The sequence below is a fragment of the Lissotriton helveticus genome, chromosome 3_1, assembly GCF_964261635.1.
Source record: "Lissotriton helveticus chromosome 3_1, aLisHel1.1, whole genome shotgun sequence".
Taxonomy (NCBI): Eukaryota; Metazoa; Chordata; class Amphibia; order Caudata; family Salamandridae; genus Lissotriton; species Lissotriton helveticus.
In genome coordinates, this window is record NC_136061.1 from 1670091665 (window position 1) to 1670109693 (window position 18029).

The 18029-nt window shown below is 41.7% G+C and overlaps 1 long non-coding RNA gene across 1 annotated transcript; it reads right to left on the reverse strand.

Moving 5' to 3' along the window:
- Positions 1-310: 310 nt before the first annotated feature.
- On the reverse strand, positions 311-15755 carry LOC144825088 (uncharacterized). The gene is made up of 4 exons (XR_013609261.1): positions 15664-15755; positions 695-770; positions 509-588; positions 311-368 (listed from the first exon to the last, which is right to left on the reverse strand). It is a non-coding gene; the product is annotated as an uncharacterized LOC144825088 (long non-coding RNA).
- Between the last annotated feature and the right edge of the window lie 2274 nt (positions 15756-18029).

Consider the following 18029-nt stretch of genomic DNA (forward strand, 5'->3'; position numbering starts at 1 on the left):
GGGTAGTACACGGTCTGCCAACCAAAAAGTCAATGCGATACTTTCTGTTAGATAGATCACAGATGTTAAATATCTCTAAATACACAATTTTGAACACATCTTTCTCCTTTATATGTAAATTCAATGCAGCAAAGACCAATTCTTTATAACACAAAATATTTTGGCAGCACCGACAGTCTACTCGTTTCGAATCCCTGTAGTCGCTGGGATTCTCTTCAGGACCATAGATATCTGTAAAAATAAAAAGAACACAAATGGTACCCTATTTTCTCAAAAACCAAGCACTAACCACTGTTCTCCAGATCCAGCTTACCAGTATCATGAAAACCATAAGGCGTATTTATTCCTGTCTTCTGTCCCCGAAAGTTCTGTGAACAAGAGGAAGGATAAAGAAGAAGAAAAATATATAGTACCAGGAGTAGTGAGAATCCTTACAATAATAGCATCAACGAAATGCGGACTGTATCCTCCTCAGTCTGCTTGTATCATAACCATTAAGAAATCTTACCTACAAAGACCTTGCCCACTGTATTGCACAAGTCGGAGCTTGAAGGTATGTTCGAAACTTTACAACTGCAGGCTCCACACCTATTAACCAAACGAGTGGGTAATTTGTATCAACCCTAATCATATATATGCAATACAAACGAACTCTGCGTTTAATCACCGATAGGGTAAACAGTTAGCCTCTTACCTCCTAGCGCCTGTTGGCGAGGAGTCTTTAAAGCGGGGATCCTCCTGCTTGGAGCGGTTGTTAGTGTGTCACTGTCCTAGAAAATAAAGCGCAGTGTATCAGCGCCTTCAACCCCTTTATGAGCATAGTAGATAGATGGCGGGGGTCCCTGTCGCATAAATAAAGCGGGTTCCAAAAGGGGTCCTTACCGGGTATGAATCAAATCTGATCTCGGAGCGGAGCTCACTTGGCTTTACGGTGTTCTCCGTTGAAATCACAGGCATCAAAGAATGACGTTGTTTAGACTACCCAGTCCACTGCTGGGAAATGTAGTCTGTACGGCTGGTCCGCGCATGCGCGTGATAATAAAACCGCTGGCACGTTTTTTTCTTATGTACTTGTTTAATTTCCAAACACACGGGTGGCATAAACAACTTGGGGGCCTCACATCCATAAAAGATAATGTGGAATAAAAGGATGAGTTGTAAATAAGCATGAAAACCGGCAGTTGTTGGCGAAGTTCCCCTTCAAATGCCTTCTGGGAAATGAAGTTGGGTGGACATGCTATTTAATCAGTAATTGTAGGTTTGCATGCTATAATTCGGTCAATATATTTCTCCATTGACATGTATATTATAGTATAGCTATTATACCTAGTAAAATAGCGTGATGGGGTGTAGTCTCTTAGTTGGAACTCCACTGTTCTCATATTCAGTTGCCTAAAAAAAGGGTCAATGAAGCGGAGAGGTTTTGGCCAAAGAAGGTCAAAAGGTGGTTTGGAGGGTAGATCCACAATGGGACACTACTTGCTGGAAAATGGTATACATAATTGTCTCTGGTAGAATTCTCCACTTGTGATGTATGGGGATATATCGCCCTGCAGAAATGGATTTATAGTTTATAGATCTCTGAAATCTCATTTAAACCTGACACGGCCGTGTCAAATTTTACAATTAGCAGTGCCTCTCTTTTTGCCAGTTTGAAGTCCAAGTTGCCACCTCTCGTTTCTCTCTCAACTTTTCCAGATGACTGTCCATTTTAAATCATTTATTTTGTGTGCCTTCTTTTTCCAATGATTTACTAATGGGGCAGTTTCGACATTTGTTTTTATTAGCGATTTATGTTGGGAAATTCTCTGTCTGATTTCTTGATTGGTTTTCCCAATGTAGAGTAGCCCACAAGGGCATGTAACCCCATGCAATACGTATTTGGTTTTACAGTTGCTGAAAGAGTCGTGTTTCCAGGAGATTCCATGGTGTTGAAATAAAGTGCCTTCAACTGTAAGGTCGCAGCAAACACATGTCCCAAACTTGTGATGGCCTAATATGGGAGACAATCCTATGAGCTTTCAAATGTGTATGAGGTATACATTTTTTTGAGACAATTCAAAATTGAATAATTATCAGTACTGGCATCTTTTTTTGTTATGAGTTTGTATTGGGCTCTGCCTTACTGATTAGAGCCACTCCCATTTTTGGTATTAGTTATTCTAGTGGCGCTGTTCCCGCGAGGTTATTTGTGGACCCAGACGAGTGGGGAGCCTTGGATTGATTCAAGGAATTATTGGTGTGAGGGACTTGATTTTTCTCTCCTTTTCTATCACTTTCTTTTCTTGTGTCTTGAGTGTAGTTTTTGAATAATTATCAGTACTCGCATCTTCTTTTGTTATGAGGAAAGTGCTGCTGTGGCACTCCAAGCATATTGGGAGTTTCCTCACCGCTGCACTGTTCATGGCCTTGAGGCCTCCATAAAAAGTGCGCAGGTGAGGAAATAAAGGAGAGCCTACAGGACCCCTCAGTGCCTCTGCGCCATGTGGTGCATGCCGGGGGACACATGGTGTGCCCCTCTGTCTGCATGCACCCCCATTCTTCTACACGGAACAAAATGCACAACATTGTGCAACATTGTGCATTTCGGTCAGTCAAAGAACATGCTATGTTGTCCGCATGGCGGTGTCTATTTCAAAGGCACTGCCATGGGAACAAGTAAGTAAGTGAATGTAATCCCTAGACAACACGATGTATGTACACAATTACCAATTGTTACCATATGCCTGCTACAAGTTTGAAGCCCCACAACAATTCATCAAGTCATTGATTCTAAATTTACACATCCAATCAGTATAGTCAGAACTATTTTATTAAAAATATATTTCACAGTCAAAAACATCAAATATCACATTTTTTCTAACTCTTTATTCACAGCTGTATCATCAGAAACATGATAGTGCAATAAACTTTTGCGTTACATCAGCTGGTATTTTCCAATTTTTCTCCCAACCGTAACAACCCACTTTGCCAGTTTTATTCCCAAACATGGAACCATCGGTAATACAGTTAGTCCTTAACGTTTTGCAACGCATCTCTTTCGCATGTCTGTGTTCGCACTCTATAAGTTCGTGGGACCAAACAAAAGGCTAACTCATCTTCCCTCCCCCTCCCTCCCACCCCTCCCGTGCATTTCCCTCCCTCTTCGTCATCAAATATCATATTTATGATCACAAACAAATGATTAAAAAGCAATAAATACAAAACAGAAAAGAATTATCAAAACAATTTTCAATCCCAATCCCAATTATACGTATCGTTCTGCACCAGCATAACAGAGAAAACAACACACATAAGACAACACAATTTGTCATATACTATTGCACATCTTTTTAGAACGTTATCTTTAATACATAACTTGGGACACATTCATCGATTCTGTATCTACAAGTATGTGTAGGTTCTTAGATTGTGCCTACAGATGGGTCGATGCGTTTCGATGGATTAGCTTATAGATCCATCTCTATCAAGACAAATATTTGGGTTTTCTCAAGTGGCTTTTCTGGTTTTACTTCCCTGTACATAGTAAATGTGTACAATCAGTGTCTGCAATAACATTATCTGCACGCTGTCTTCATCATTTATCTATTACGTTTTCATCGCAAGATGCATTTACCCCATTTGAAATGCCTTTATAATGTTTTAAATTATTAAAGAAACACACTGCACCACCTCCTAAGGGCCTCATAGGTGGACTGGATATGTTTTTATGGATTTTGGGTAATCCATAAATTGCAGGTAGAACTGGATGTGAGTTTATTAAAAAAACTTGTACTCATTGTCACAGATCCAACCCTCCTTTTTACCTTGAATCAAGAGAGATGCTACTTCATAGGCCATGAGGCCCATAGTAAGCAGTGTAGGTTCCGTGTTAGAGCCCCTCAGTAGATATGTGGACTTTTTTCTTAGGCCCATAGTGCAAAAACAAAGATCATATCTAAAACATATGGCACATGCAATATCCATATCTGAGGGACAGGGCTTTAATAGGGTGACCCAAATGTTGGTCACCCTTGACATTGAAGCCCTATACACGAACATCCCTCAAGATGATACCATAGAGGTGCTCTCTACAATTTTAGATCAAGAAGAACTTAATTGGGCCAATAAAGGATTTATCATGGCATGCATTCGGATGGTGCTCAAAAATAATGTGTTTTTATGCAAGGACAAGGCATATTTCCAAATCAAGAGGAACAGCATGGGGGCTACTTGTGCCCCCAGTCTGGCCTGCCTCTATGTTGGTGACTTTGAGCGAAGGCACATTTTTTATGAGATTGCTCCATATTATGAGAAAATTACTTGCTGGCACCGTTTCATAGATTATATAATTTTTATCTGGAACGGTGCCAGCAATAAGTTGGAGATGTTCCTAGAGTGGATCAATTTGGGTGACCCGAATTTAAAATTCACAGCACACTACAGTGACACTAGTGTAGAATTTTTGGATATAAAGATTAAGAATGTGAGTGATTAATTACATGTGGAGTTGTACATAAAGCCCACTGATAAAAATACATTGTTACAGTTTGAGAGCAACCATCTGCATTCTCAGAAGAACAATATCCCCTTTCGGTAATTTTTAAGGTTGCGACGCAACTGCACGACAATATCAGATTTTTAACATCATGCAGAGTTTTTAAAGAAAAAACTAAAAGTTAGAGGTTATCCCAGAAAACTGATCAAACACTTGCTCAAGAGAGCGAGATTCTGTGATCGAGACTGTCTGTTGGAGACCAATAAGGAAAAGAATAATACTGTAACAGGGCGAGTGGTTTTTGTTACTCAGTTTTCCAACATAACTAATCAAATCAAAAACATAGTCAATAGAAATTGGAAAATTTTAAACCATGGTACATCGACCCAACTACAGTAACCTTTATTCTCATTCAGACGTAATAAGACCATTCGAAACTTATTAGTTAGGACTTATAAAAGCACACCAGCGAACCAACTCACTTTAACCACTTGCATGCTAATGAAAAGGTGAACTCGTCATGAGGCACACTGGAGCTGTGCTCATGACAAGGTCAACTCGTCATGTAAAATGGGATTCATAAATATTCAGCACCGGAGGGGAAAACCCTTTAGCAGCCAAGTGGTTAAGTGGAGCGAAAGCTACAGGTAACTATAAATGTGGAACATGTTCTATATGCCCACAATGTCTTGAAGAGAAGAGCATACAATATGAGGGAAAAACTTTAAATAACTGTTGCAGTAAAAATGTGGGTTAGGCTATGTGGGGGAGACAAGCAGAGAACTGCGCATACGTCTCTTAGAGCACAAATCTGCAATTAGAGCGAAAAAAGAGAATGCCCCACTTACAGATCATTTTATCACATTAAAGCACGACTGTAATCAGTTACAGTGGTGTATCCTGGAAAAAATCATCATAGGTAGACTAGAATGCGAACTAGATGCTAAAAGAAAGAAAAGAGAACAATGGTATATGAGCCATTTGAACACAATAGATGCGGGTTTAAACTCCAGGAAAGACTGGATGAGGATGATAGTTACACACTTGTATTAGTATATCAATAGGGAGACAGCTATAGTAATGCACGAGATGGATAGTATATATTGGAGTAGACAAGACAATAACTATAGGATACGTGAGCTTTCCAGTGTATTTTAACTAGGATACTCTAATATAAAAAGATATTAGAACGAGGCACGCTGAACACGTAGAGAGGCAGAGTCAGCACATGTCTAGTATAGAACTGGCAGACTATTACAAAGTAGCCACTTTGAGTTAAAAGATCTAGCAACGAGCACTCACCGAGTAACATAGCAGTGTATAGAAACAATTACAAATTGTGTCTGTACCCTAGCACACACGTAGAGGTGATTAACACGCCCCATAGCTATTACATTATATCTGCCTAAGGCGCTCCACAGCACCCCCACCAAGCAGCATCAACCATGGATGCCGACGTCAGGGTCATCCCAGCAACCCCGAAGATGACATGGAATGGCGCACTAAGGCAAAGAGAGGGCGCAACTCAATTCCAAGCTCTCCAGAAAAAGTCTTGACACCCACCTTCAAGACCATGAGGCAACTGAACCAGAGACCTCCTCAGGCCCCACAAAGCGACAACGGATCCCCCCAGCATCGTGAAGAACTTAGCCACTCACAAGGACCTCGTGGAGCTACTGGAGGAACACTGCACCTCCCCATTCACAATCAAGCCCAGGCACGACCATGCTAAGATCATGCTCACCACACCAGAGGACTACAGGAGTGTGACCAGCATGCTTACAGATCAGAAAATGGGTATCACACCTTTTCATTGACCACCGCGAAAGCCCAGCGCTTTGTAATACAGGGACTTCCAGCAAACGCATCCCTCGGGCACATCACTCCGGACTTATCGGAACTCGGACTTCCAGTCAAAAACATAACACAGATCACCTCTCCAACAGACAAGAGCAAGAAATTTCCCCTCTGTAACCCTGTCGGCAAGTCATGATGGGAAGCCAGCAGACCTCTCAGCAGTCACACGGCTCTGCAGCTGTACCCTCACCACAGAAGCGCCTAGAGGGAAACGAGGACCAGTCATGTGCTACAACTGCCAGCGCTTGGAGCACACCTCTGCTTTCTGCCATCAGGAGCCAAGGTGCGTACCCTGTGGAGGCGAACATACCTCTAACCAATGCACAAGGAACCAGGAAACCGAACAAGCAATATGTGCCAACTGCACAGGACTCCACCCAGCAAGCTATCGCGGCTGTCCCTACCTGCAGAAGGCAAAGAAGGATGAACAACGCAAGCAACACCCCCAACCCCAAAGGTCTTCCCAACACTCATCAGCAACAGACCAGGGTCAAAGGAAGACTTACAACCGCAGACCCGCATTGGCACACAGGATCCCAGCCCCCCATACAACCAACAGCTGTAGTGATGCACAAGTGGATGGAAGGACATACATGGACGTTACAGGACCTAAGCAAGGCAGCCCACCTACAACTGCCACACCGGGACCATCCTGCAGAATAGGCTCAACCATCAACTGGCAGGAACTCATTGTGAAGGTTGCAAAAGTAGTCGAAGACATGGAAATCCACCCTGTGGTGACAAAGGTGGCGAATCTCATCGCCGGACTTTTCCCATGTGAAGAAAGCAACTCCCATGGCAGCCAAAACTAAAAGAAACTCCCTCTTCTTGATGTGGAATGCCAACAGCATTCAGAAGAAAACAGTTGAACTCCTTCATCTGATGGAAACTAAGGATGCGAGTGTTGCACTTATCTCTGAGACTCATCTCCAAGGAAGCCAGAAGCTTAACCTAGCAAACCACAGGGTGTACCGCGCAGATCGCCCCAATGGAATCAAGGGTAGAGGAACAGCAGTGATTGTCCGCACAAAGGTAAAGCACCATGAGATTGCACTACCACCAGGAGGGAGCATCGAAGCAACTGGTAAACAGATCCAGACACCAGGAAAGGACACGCTCTACTTGCCCACTCAAGGAAGAAGGACTTTGTAGTGGCAGGCCCAACTTGCCCAACACACTACCCAGGTGCTGCACGGTACAATCCCGATGTTCTGGATATAGTTGTCATGAAGAATCTATCACAATCTATGGAGCTTGAGACTTTGACAGCGCTGACGTCTGATCACAACCCGGTATTGATCACAGTTGGAGACGTGATTGAAAATCTACAACAGGGCACCAGGCACAACTACAAGAAGACGGACTGGAGTCTGTAGAAGAGAAACCTGGAGGAGACACTGGCCCCTGGCCCCATACGCTGCATTGAAGAAATTGACCAGGCGGTCTACAACTTCACAGCTGTAGTCCATACTGCTATTGAACGCAGCATTCCCCAGCTGACACCCAAACGCTGCTCCATCTACGACCTCCCGAATGGCATCAAGAAGTCAATAACTGTCAAGAACAAAGCCCAGAGAGAGTGCCAAAAGTACCGCACCCCTGATATGCTGAAGAAGCACAACGAACTGACAAGACAGCTGAAGTTGCAAATAAGCCAGCACAGAGGTGAAAAATGGGAAGCAGCTACAGCCAACCTGAAGGACTCGGACAATTCTCTCTGGAAAATGACCTGACGCTTGACTGGAAAGAAAGAACCAAACCCACCCATACAAGGAAAGACACACCTGGCATGCAGCAACAGGGAAAAGGCTGAGGTCCTAGCCGAGACACCCGAGGCATCCTTCAAGCCTAACCAGGCAAGCAAACTGGCAGCAGCAAGTGTCGAACAAGAGGTCACAAAGCACCACCTGGAGCAACCGCCAGAAACCGAAGCTGCAACCATAGAGGAATGCTCAACAGGGGAAGTCCTAGCCCTGATAAAGAAACTAAAAAATGGCAAGGCTCCAGGAAAAGATGGAATAACAAACCAAGCCATCAAGATGCTCCCAGATGCTGCAGTAGAGCAGCTTAAGGAGATATTCAATGCGTGCATGCAGCAGCAGTACTTCCCCAAAGCTTGGAAAGAGGCAAGAGTCGTTGTTTTCCCTAATGCTGGAAAACCACTACAAGACCCTGCAAACTACCGACCCATAAGCCTGCTATCAGGCCTATCAAAACTCTTTGAAAAAGTTATTCTTGTTCGTCTCATGGACTTTGCCTCAAGTGAAAACCTTCTCTCCAAAGAACAGTTTGGGTTCCGGAAGGACCATTTAACAAATCACCAACTTTCTCAGAGTTGTGGACATCATCAGCCATGGATTTAACATCCATAAGTCTACAGAAGTAGTCTTTCCGGATGTAGCCAAAGCGTTTGACCGAGTACGGCACAAGGGACTGCTTTACAAACTCATCAAGCTCAAGTTTCCAAGCTACCTGGTTAAGTTGGTGTCTAACTACTTGTTAGGACGGAACTTCCACGTGGGGGTGCGGGAGGAATGCTCAACATCATGCCCTATCCTCGCTGGAGTGCCTCAGGGATCAATTCTTGGACCTTTCCTCTTTAATATATTTACCAACGATATCCCCACGTACTTAAAGAAGACTGATCTTCCTCTTTACGCTGATGATGTTGCCGTCATCTCCCAATCATTCCACGAAATAGAAGTGGCTAAGAACCTTGAGGCATCACTCAGCAGCCTCTCTGAATGGTACAGCGACTGGCAGATCACCCTGAACACAAGCAAAACCACAGCGACACTATTTACCAGAAAGCTAAACAGGAAACACCCACAGATCCTCCTCAATGGGGATGAGATCAAATGGGAAACAAGCAGCTCCTACCTAGGGTTGACTCTGGACTCTAAACTCAGCCGGAGAAACCACGTCAAGAAGACCTGCCAGAAAGCATCAGCCAAACTGGCTGCATTGTACCCACTCCTGAAGACCAAATCGATGCCCAGACAGAGCAAGGTGTGAGCAATCAACGCAATAATACGACCAACAATGACGTATGCTTCACCAGTTTGGAGTGGCTGCCATCCGAAGTATAGGCAAGACTTGCAGAAAGTACAGAACAAGGCCTTACGTATTGCAGCAGGGGCTTCTAACTTCACAAGAACAGCGGACCTTCACAGAGTCCTAGGCGTTGAGATGCTGGACGACCATCTCTGCAAACTCAACAAGAATTTCTACAAAGGACTGGATCAAAAAGAAAACCGACTGATCAGGAAACTTGCCAACATCTCTGCAAACCCATTTGACGCTACCCAGGTCCCATTACAGCAATGACCTTGTGAAACCGGAAAAAGCAACTAAAATACAAACCTCAAAATACATGTGAAGCCATGAGTCTACCGCCTCAGCATCTCAAAAATTCATCACTGCCTGAGGGTAACCACCCCGGGCAGGCAATCAAAACCCTTAACTGTCTGAGGGCAAATCGCCTCGGCAGGCATCCAAAACTCATCACTATCAGAAGGTACTGAATAGACAATGACAAGACTCTTTGAGGAAACCTGCTGACAATTCTGCAAACCCAACTGACCGCTTCCCACGGCCCATCACTGAGCTGACCTTGTGAACCAACTTCAACTGCGACAAATTACCACAGATCAATACAAAAATCGAAAACAGCAACTATAAAACTCAAAAAAGAATGTGGAGTAATGAAGCAACTGCCTCGGTATCCAAAACACACTACTGTTAAAAGGAATCTGACAGACGAAGAGAAGAACCAGACCGAGTGTTTGAAATACATACCCAAAGAAGTTTAATTGAATTCATGGCAGGATGCCATAGAATCGAGGTAAGGCTGCAGTTTAACCTGGAGTAAGGAAAGAGCCGTAACTGGGGGGTGGTGGCGCGTGTGGGTGAGAGATGGCGGCCTATGGACTAAAGAATGTTACATTTCTCGCCCACCTTTTAGGCGCCGCGAGTTAGGTGAGGATTGCTTGAAACCCGACTCTCCTCCGTAAAAAGAAAACGGAACAATCGAACCCGGTGGCACAGGAGGAGGGAATAAAAAGACCAAAAGGACACAGAGTCTAGAGACTAGAACGAGGCTAGTGGTTTAGTCACAGGCTTTAAACAGATAACAAAATCCTCTAAAGTGAAAGGCATATAATTAAGGTGAGAAAGTTCAATAATATATAATTTCACGAGAATGGTGCTGACTAGAGAGTGAGAATCATGTGCTTTAATTGCAAAGAAAATCTGGACAGCAGTTTTTCTTGACCAGTATCATATTAACCCCAATACAGGGGCCCATATGCACTAAGGGGCCTATTATGATTGCGTTTTTTCCGCGTCATCCGGGCCGGCGGAAGCCACCGCCGGTCCGGAGGATGCGGAAAAACCGCAGCGGACCCACCAAAGACCCACCGCCACATTAGGATGGCTGGTGGGTCCTGGTTTCCGTCCGCAGCTTTTCCGCCGCGGTTGGCTTACAACCGCAGCGGAAAAGCTCTAATATGGTGGCGGTGTTTCTCAGACACCGTCCGCCATATTAGCAAGGGCTTTAAAAAATGCTTTTCCGCTGCGGGTTTTCCGCCGTGGAAAAGCATGTGTAACTTCACTGCGGGGGTGGGGGATGCATTTGTATGCAGAAATTGGCAGGCACCGCACGGTGCCTGCCGCTTTCTGCATACAAATGCAATGTATGCATTTTTACCATTGCGGCGGATGCAGCTTGAAGCCGCACCCGCCGCAATGGTAAAAATAGAGGATGTGACCGCCAGGGTGGCGGTCACATCCTAATTGCACAGGAGGGAACTCCGCAGGCAATGCGGAGGTTCCCTCCTGCTCTATGGTGGCGGACGAACTCAGGTCCGTCCGCCATCATAATCGGCCCCTAAATATGAAAGAATACAAAGTGGATCATGAGAACATAAACTACACGATTGAGGTATTTGATTGAAAATGAAGAATAGAGAGGGGGAGAACAATTGCAATCCCGGGAAGGCAGTTTTAATATCGCCGCTAAATATAAATAATTATAAGCATGGATTGAATACAACAGCTAATCCAATTACAAGAGAGCAGATTACTTGTTTTTTGATATCATAGGGGGAAATCCGGGTTTACTGTACATCTATGCACCATTAAGAGGCGGTGCAATGCGTTTCTTTAATAATTCAAAACATTACAGAGGCATTTCAAATGGGGTAAATGCATCTTGCGATGAAAACATAATAGATAAATGATGAAGACAGCGTGCAGATAATGGTATTGCAGACACTGATTGTACGCATTTACTTTGTACGGGAAAGTGAAACCAGAAAAGCCACTTGAGAAAACCCAAATATTTGTCTTGATAGAGATGGATCTATATGCTACTCCATCGAAACGCGTTGATGCATCTGAAGGCACAATCTAAGAACCGACATATACTTGTAGATACAGAATTGATGAATGTGCCTCAAGTTATGTATTAAAGAAAACGTTCTAAAAAGATGTGCAATAGTATATGACAAATTGTGTTGTCTTATGTGTGTTGTTTTCTCCGTTATGCTGGTACATAACGATACGTATAATGGGATTGAAAATATTTTTTGATCATTTTTTTCTGTATTGTATTTATTGCTTTTTAATCATTTGTTTGTGATCATAAATGTGGTATTTGATGTTTTTGACCGTGAAATATATTTTTACTAAAATAGTTCTGACTATACTGATTGGATGTGTAAATTTAGAATCAATGATTTGATGAATTGTTGTGGGGCTTCAAACTTGTAGCGGGCATACTGTAACAATTGGTGATTGTGTATATACATAGTGCGGTCTAGGGATTGCCTTTACTTACTTGTAAGTACCTAATTTCCCTAGATAGTAATAGGTGGTCTCTTTCTGTTTTACTTACTGCCATGGGAACACCAAAGAACTGACAGCCAGCTGGCGGTCTGTGAGCATGGCGGCTCGCTCCCAGACCTCAAAGTCATAATAAGGCCCTTTGTATCTACCCTATGTTATCTTCAGCATGATGCGAACTTCAATCTTCTTTCAATATGCGCTGCATACACTGTGGAAACTGGTCTGATCTTCATCTCGCTCCAACAGTGTAATTCCTCTCCACAGGTGAATAAAAAATAAGAATACTTTAGGATTGCGTAAGTGTTGCCTGTAAGAATAAAATCAAGAGAGGAGAAAATCACTTCAATATTCGCAATGTTGCGAGCTTTCTGAGCTAGCAATATTAAGGGCCCAGATGAAATAATGGCGAAGCTGCTTGGAAAACCAAGTAAATATTTCCTATCCATTAAAATACGTTTCCTCTCAGTTTGAATGTGGAAAGTGCACTATTAACTGCTCCCAAGCAGTGCGGATGCATTAGAATAATTGTGCTTAAAGCATATATTTACCTTGTATTAAATAAGTATCTTCAACTACTTTAGGCAAAGTAAAGGCACTATAAAGTTTGTATTTCGTAAGAAAGATAAAAATGGGAAAAAAGATTTACCTTCAACAATTGATATTGCAGAAAGGTTGTAGAGTTATTAAATAAAGGTTCTGGACCCCTAAGTTTACTTAAGTAGGATGCATTCTCGACCATGACAAGAGACGCCAGAATGACCTCTTTTCATGTGCGTAGGATTGCAAATTAATAGTTTCTTCATTGAAATTTGTAGGATTCGGGTACTCAGATGTGGGAAGCACATAGCTTGGTGTGCAGTACTTTCACTAGAAAAGAATCCTATCTATCTATCTATACATTTTACTCAGAAGTTTATAGTATGCAAAAAACATGTCAACATGTGCACGTCTTGATATGGTTAGTGGGTTTTAATGGCACCCATTGTCAGGGAAGGTCTCCCGATAGGCCATTAACACCCCATGTGATAAATAACCATTTCTGCTGGTTTGGAAAGGCCCACATTGAGAACAGGTCAGAGTAGCATAGCAAACAAAACAGTTTACGTGATCATTAGGCCCATCTGCATAGGTGTTGGAGTGGGTTTTTGCATTCGTTGTTACCTCTGTGGTAGGTGGTGGAAAATACAACCAAAGAGGGTTTGCTCCCTTTTTGCCTTTGCTTTTACACTACCTTTCACACTGACAATGGACATACCAACAGCGAGAAGGCGGTGGTAAATGCTTGAGAAAAAATATGAGCCAACATAATTTGAACTCTGTTCCTACTGGAAAAAGAGGTTTAAAACAGGGGCAAAGCTGCATTTATTTTAAAACCTCGGCACAAGTTTAAGGCCTGATTCACAAAATGTATTTTGTAGTACATGAAATGGTACTCCAGTGCAGAAAAATGCAATTCACAACTCACAGGCAGAGATCTCCACCTCCACTATAATTTTTTATTGGAAATCATCACAGTTGTAGGGATCTCCTCTCGCGTAAATAAATAATTTGGTAGTAAATGTGGAGGACAAAGGTCAAAGATGCGAAACTGGGAATTGGTATTACAAACAAAGTGGGGTTAAGGGAAATTTTAAGATGGCTTGAAGAGGGACTTGATAATACAAAATGCGAAGGCCGAAATGCGACCAGGGCGGAAAAGTGGCGGGAGGTGTTTGCTCCGCCGTGGTCCCCCCCGCCATTCCAATATGGCGGGGGAATACAGGGAAGGATGGCGGGCGGATTGCCCCCGCCAGGCTGGCGGTGGTTACCGCCAGCCTGGCGGGGGCAATCCGCCCGCCATCCTAATGGACCCCTAGGTGTTTGAAAATGCAAATTTTTATAAAATGTATCAGATAAGCGAGCCTACAAGGGATATTATTTAAACATCAATTATATTTCTTTACGATTATACTTGTGAATGCCCTCAAATTTGCATGCGGGTAGAATAAATTCAGACTGAAGAATCATATAATAACTCAATAGTGACATAGGGGCATTTTAAAATCTTAAGTCTCTCTCACCGATGTATTAATGAGAATTTTTGTACCCTTTGACTCTCTTAAAAATATTAATTTGTATAAACATAAGAAATAGACTTGTCTTTGTTGATTTCGCCTTAAAGATCTGGGGGCATATTAGCAAGAACCTCGTTCTAAGGTTAGATGTCCTGCACATCTAACCTGGGCTTCTATTGGAATTCTATAACGTATATTAGCAAGCCCATTATCGCCGTTTTAGCGGCAGTTTCCTGCTGCTAAAACGGCGATAATTTTAACGAGGTTCTTGCTAATATGCCCCCAGATCTTTAAGCGAAATCAACTAAGACAGGTCTATTTCTTATGTTTATACAAATTAATATTTGTAAGAGAGTCAAAGGGTACAAAAATTCTCATAAATACATCGGCGAGAGAGACTTAAGATTTTAGCAATAGTTGATCATCACAAATGCTAAAAACAAATTCTAACTTGAATCATGATAAAAAACAGCCAATGATAGATTGAAGAAAAAGTTTGGTGTATCGACGTTTCAGTCTTTTGTGCGATTCGTCTGTAAGTCCATCTTCAGAACATGGCAATTCCTATGAAGAGTATACACCCTTTTGTAAAAGAAATATCTACACAAAATGTCTTGTAGTTTACTCCAAACGTTTTTATAAAAAAAATAGAAAAAACACCTGAAATATTTATGATTTTTTTTTTGTCATTTTACCATCTTTGTGAAAAAGAAAAAGCCTTAAGTGCCAGACATTGAATGAAAGAAAAGGAAGAGTCACTACGTTACAGAAGATAAAACCATCACCTCTGTGCTAATTGGTTTGATGCACAAGATCTTACTAGCAAGTTCTTAGTCAATAATCTGGTTGATGAATGTTGGAGAGTTGATGGTACATGAAAGGTTCCAACATGTTATATTAGGTCAACATGGGGCAGATGTATCAACATCCAGATTTGCGAATCTCAAATAGCAATTTTTTAGAAATCGCTGTTTGAGATTTGCAAATTGGTATGTATGTAGAAAATCGAATTTTTTTGCAATTTCTTAAAATTCCTGAATTGCGATTCGCAAATTGTGAATCGCAATTAGGGAATAATTTCCCATTCATTTCTATGGGCCAGGAGGCCAATAGGAATGAATGTGAAGTTATTCTCAATTTGCGATTCGCAATTTGAGAATCGAAAATTGAGACTAATTTCAAGGGTGCAAGGGATACACCCCTGAAATTCACATGTGTGCGCATATGGCGCACACATGTGAATTTCAGGGGAAATTATCCTAATTGTATTAGAGCCAGTATGTTGCGGCAAAGGGGTGACTTCCAAAGGTTTGTCAACTGTAGCTGGAGCATAAATAAAACACAGCACCTAGATGGTTGAGCTACCCCGAATTCTTAAGGCTCACAAAGTATTTGCTTTAACTTAAGTAAAGAATGATTTTCACTTACTTATTCTTGTTGTTTAAAGCACTGTCCCAGATCAGCTTGTGAACATGGCATCTCGTCCACATTTAATCTTCCACTTTTAAACCGGAACTGCTCTAATAATAGATCAATAAGGAGCCAATGTGTGTAAGTACGTGGAGGCCATGTTGAAATTGGGTCTCAATAATACACAGTTGCTTCATAAGCCACATTATATAATAATGGTGACTTGAATATATCTGAACCAATGTCTTTAAATGTACATACAATCTTAGATGATAGAGAATAAAAATTAAGTAGGTGTGTATTTTTTAAATTGTATTTTGATGGGATTTGGCCACTTCCTAAAGGAAGAGGGGATAAACTGGGGGTTTTAGCCCACGGTTTGTCCATTAAATCAGAACTGGAAACGTTCTCACTATGTTCTATCTGTGTAAAACATAAAAAGAGAAAAGGACACAAAGATAGAACAGATTGTTGGTTCCATGCGTTAGTAAATAAGTAAACGGAGACCCAATGACTAAAAATATATTATTATTATCATTTGATTATATATCGAAGGTCACTACATGAGTGATAACATGAGACTCCAAACAATAGGCTGTATATACCACATTAGGGTTAATAATTTTATTTTCAAAATGCAGGATACCCCACTTCAAAGTGCATCAGCATTTCAATACATATCATTATATTTATAAAATCTTCATCTACTACTCAGTCTACAGAAAACTATTATGCATAATGCTGTCTCTCAATCATATACACATCAGTATGTCGTGAACAAGAGAGTACAAAATAAAAAGAGCATGCATTAAAGTTCTTACAAAACTGTTTCTTTTGAGTTTCCAATTCCATTTTTGTATCACATATATTAAAATCACATATTATATAGAGACAGCGTTGTCATATATAAACATGTGTAAAGCAGTAGTTATCACAGTTTATCATAAGTGATGTTCTATCATTATCAATGACACTACAGTATGAGTGCCAGTGATTGCCATTCTACTGCCAAATTCAGACCTTTAACTACATTATCAGTCTTGCATATCCAGCACTTTTCCTTAATGGTAAGAATCCTGTCTAAATTGGATGATCTGGCATTAGGTTTCACAACATCTATGACCCACCAGATCATGTCCTTTTCTGAGTGTTTCAGATGTGTATAATGCTCAACCATAGGAGCATGTTCAACTTTGCAGTGTATCCTCGACTGATGTTGTTCTATAGACTTCTTGATATGTTCTGTTGTTTTACCTATATAACACAGCCCACAAGCACATGCAATGCAGTACATAACGTTACAGGTATTACAATTGGAGAACTGTTTCACATCAAATGATAGGCTATTAATGTTAAATATTTTTGCCATTTTAGTTGTATTACATTCAACACACATGTTGCAATTAAAGTGGCAAATAACTGGTGGTAACAGTAACATATTTTGTATAGGTGGTTTAGGCGGTGGCTCATAGGCGTGAACGAATCTGTCTTCGAGGTTAAAGTCTCTTTTGAAAGCAAACATGGAGTTTTCTTTAAACTCTGGAAGTCCTTTCAAAATACTCAATTTCTTTCCAATTATTTTTTTAATCTCATTGCAAAATGTCCCAAAAGTAGACACACACCTGGTGCGATTCTGTTGGTTTTTTCTTTCTTTTGATAAGAGCCTCACTATCTTTATGCCATACTTGTTTGAGGACTTATTGAGGAGTCGAGAGGGACAGCTTCGGGCTGTTAGTTTTTCTCTTAATCTGTGAGATTCGGGGAAATAATCTTCTTTTTTCCGACAATTTCTCTGAATTCAGAGAATTGGCAGAAATGCAGCCCATCTCTTAGGGCCTGCGGGTTATGACTATCATATTTGAGTAGAGTGTTACTAACTGTCGGTTTCGTGATAAATGTTATGTAAAGTTTGTTATCATCTACCTTCACTATGATGTCTAAAAAGTGCATATGTTGGTGATTGTATTCAGTAAAATTTAGATGAGGGTTTAAAGAATTAATCCAAACATGGAAAGTTAATAAACTCTCTATATTTCCTTTCCATATTCGAAAAATGTCATCAATATAGCTTGTCCATTTTGAGACATTGTCTTTGTAGGGATTGGTGCTACATTCAATGAAGTCCTTCTGACCAGCAGCTGTTCTCCCCTCGTTGAGGCAGAAAGTTGAGGTAATTTGGAGAGAGCAGGAAGAGGAGGACTACATCCCACAGCCTCCCTAGCCGCATAGCGTGCTGCCGCCAATGCTAATGTGGTCTAGCGCTAGGAGACGCTTACATTAGTAGCCAGGGGATCCTGCAGCGTGGGAAGCCCTTCTGACCAGCAGCTGTTCACCCCTCACTGGTGCAGAGAGTCGAGGTGCTCGGGAAAGTGGAAAAATCCTGC